The following is a 3,820-nucleotide window of genomic DNA, read 5'->3' as shown; positions in this document are numbered from 1 at the left end:
ATAAAAATCCTACTGCCAGAAAAACTTGGTGCTACTCCATGAATTAGCTTCCTGAGACTTCTGTACACTCAGCTCTACAGGAGATACTATGTTCGTGCATATATCCAGTATGTTGCTGCAATAAGCAACATCTGAGAAAACCACTGTAAAAAAGCTATCCACAACCTGGAGAACACATACAGAGCCTTAGCCAACTAAAAGCATCCAAACATGAAACCAAATAATCATATGCAACTATGTCAGTTATACCCTCAAGAAAAAATTTTAAAATATATAAAAGACTCATCTAAATTATAGCAAATTCAAAAATAAGAAGCAAAATCTTCCTCAGATTAGAAAGAATAAATAAGAACTCTGGCAGTACAAAAAGCCAGAGCATCTTGACACTTCCAAATTACCACACTAAATTTTTAGCAATGTATCTTAACTAACCTGAAAAGTCTGAAATGACAGACAGGAAATTCAAATTGTGGACTGCAAAGAAACTCAATGAGATCCAATAAAAATCTGGAGACGACAGATGCTGGAGAGGATGTGGAGAAATAGGAACACTCTTACACTGTTTGTGGGAGTGTAAATTAGTTCAACCATTGTGGAAGACAGTGTGGCGATTCCTCAAGGACCTAGAAATACAAATTCCATTTGACCCAGCAATCCCATTACTGGGTATATATCCAAAGGATTATAAATCGTTCTACTATAAAGACACATGCACACGAATGTTCACAGCAGCACAGTTTACAATAGCAAAGACCTGGAACCAACCCAAATGCCCATCGATGATAGACTGGACAGGGAAAATGTGGCACATATACACCATGGAATATTATGCAGCCATCAAGAACGATGAGTTCGCGTCCTTTGTAGGGACATGGATGAACCTGGAAGCCATCGTTCTCAGCAAACTGACACAGGAACACAAAATCAAACACCACACATTCTCACTCATAGGTGGGTGTTGAACAATGGGAACACATGGACACAGGGAGGGGAGCACTACACACTGGGGTCTTTTGAGGGGAAATAGGGGAGGGACAGCGGGGCGTGGGAGGTTGGGGAGGGATAGCATGGGGAGAAATGCCACATATAGGTGAAGGGGAGGAAGGCAGCAAATCACACTGCCACATGTGTACCTATGCAACAATCTTGCATGTTCTTCACATGTACCCCAAAACCTAAAATGCAATAAATAAATAAATAAATAAATAATAAATAAAGTTGAAATCTAACAGAAAGAAACAAGAAAAATGATCCAGAGTATGAAGGACAAGACAGCTACATTTGAAAAAAAAAATAGAACTTCTGGTATTGAACACTTCCTCAAACAGTTTTCAAAATACAGCTGGAAGCTTTAACAATAGGCTGGACCAAGAAGAATGAATTTCAGAGCTTAAAGACCACTTTTACAAATTAACTCCATCAGAAAAATTTTAAAAAATGAAAAATGAACAAAGACTTGGAGGAATATGGGATTATGTAAAGTGACCAAATCTATGATTTATTGGTGTTCCTGAAAAAGAAGAAGAAAATGTAAGCAATTTGGAAAACATAGTTGAGGAAATATTTCACTAAAACTTCCCTAACCTAGCTAGAGGGGTTAACAATCCAATAGAAGAAATTCAGAGAACACCCACAAGATACTATACAAAATGACCATCCTCAATGCATATCATCAGACAAATAGCATATTTCTCAGCAGAAACTGCAATCCAAAAAAGAATATGGATCTATTTTTAGCCTTTTTGAAGGAAAAAAAATGACAAAAAAAATCATATGCTGCCAAACTAAACTTAAGCAAAGGAGAAATAAAATCTTTTCAGAAAAGCAAATGCTAAGGAATTTGTCACCACTGGATCAGACTTACAAGAAGAGCTCAAAGCAGTTCTAAACATGGAAACAATAGAATATCATCACATAAGAGCACATAACACAAAGTGTACAGATCCTACATAGCAATTACACAATTCAGACCACAAAGCAACTAACCACACTATGAAAGGTACAAGACCTCACATATAAATATAAATATTGAATGTAAATGGGCTAAATATTCTACTTAAAAACATAGGGTGGTGAATTAGGTTTTATTTATTTCTTTCTTTTTTTAAAAAACAAAGAAATACAACCCTCTGCTGCATTTGAGAGACCCATCTCATGTGTAATGATATCTGTAGGCTCAAAGTAAAGGGATGGATAAAAATCTATTACGTAAATGGAAAACAAAAAAGAGCATCTGTGGCTATTTCCTGTATTAGATAAAACATACTTTAAAACAACAACAGAAAAAAAAAAGACAAAGAAGGACACTTACAATGATAAAGGTTTGAATTCAACAAGATTTAATTATCTTAAAAGTATACATGCCCAACATTGGAGCACAAAGATTTCTAAACAAATACTACTAGACCTAAGAAAAGTGATACACATACATACAATAATACTTCAACACCCCGCTGATATCTCTAGACATATCATCAAGGCAGAAAACTAACAAGGAACCTGAATTTCACTGGATGCTTGACCAGCTGGATCTAATAGACATCTACAGAATACTCTACCCAACTGCCACAGAATATACATTTTTCTTATCTTTACAAGAAACACTCTAAAATAGACCACAGGCTTGATCATAGAGCAAATGTCAATAAATTTAACAAATCACAAACATAATCAAGCATCTTCTTGGACCACCACAGAATAAAATTAGAAATCATTACCAAGAAGAACTCTCAAAATCCCAATTATCTGGAAACTTGCTACTGAATGACTTTTGGATAAACAACAAAATTAAGATAGAAATTTTAAAAAAGCTTTTGAAACAAAGAAAAATAGATACAACATACCAAACTACTGAAATACAGCAAAAGCAGTGTTAAGAGGAAATTTTATAGCACTAAATACCTATATCAAAAATATACAAAGATCTCAAATTACCAACCTAACATTGCACCTAAAGGAACTAGAAAAACAAGAATACACCAAACCCAAAGGTAGAAGAAATACAAAAATCAGAGTTGAACTAAGTAAAATTGAGACCAAAAATAAAACTTCCAAAGAATCAACAGAATGAAGTTTGTTCATTGAAAGAATAAACAAAATTTATATACTGCTAGTTAGATTAATCAAGAAATACTGAGAAGATTCAAATAAGCACAATTAGGAATGACAGTTAAAATTATATCTGATTGCACAGAAATATAAAATTTCTCAAAGACTGCTATGAACATTTCTATGAACATAAACTAAAAAAAACAAAGAAATGAAGACATTTCTGGAAATATGCAACCTCTTAACATTAAACCAAGAAGAAATGGAATTCCTGAAAAGACCAATATTGTTTTTAAACTGAAACAATAAACATTTACCAACCAAAAAAAAAAAGATATGGACTAGACAAATTCAGAGCAAAATTCTATCAGATGTGTAAATAGCTGATATCAATATTGCTGAAACTATTCCCCCAAAAATCAAAGGATTCCTCCTTAACTCACTCAACAAAACCAGTATCATCCTGATACAAAAATCTGTCAAGGACACAACAAAAGAGGAAAGCTACAGGCTAATATCCCTGATGAACATAGACACAAAAATTCTCAATGAAATACTACCAAACCAAATTCAGTAGCACAGGAAAAAGATAATTTATTATGATCAAATGGGTTTTATTCCAGGGATGCAAGAGTGATTCACCACATAAATATAACTAAAAACAAAAACCATGTGATTATCAAACTATCCACAACATCCCCTTTACCTAAAGCATACTCTGGAGACAGTCCATAACTCTCTTCAATTTTATGAAGGCCAGGAGAGGTGAAGA

Source organism: Aotus nancymaae, unplaced genomic scaffold (assembly GCF_030222135.1).
Source record: "Aotus nancymaae isolate 86718 unplaced genomic scaffold, 86718_ANA_hifiasm-v0.15.2.pri h1tg000088l, whole genome shotgun sequence".
NCBI lineage: Eukaryota > Metazoa > Chordata > Mammalia > Primates > Aotidae > Aotus > Aotus nancymaae.
The sequence above is the reverse complement of the archived record's forward strand: the minus strand, read 5'-3'. Positions refer to the sequence as shown.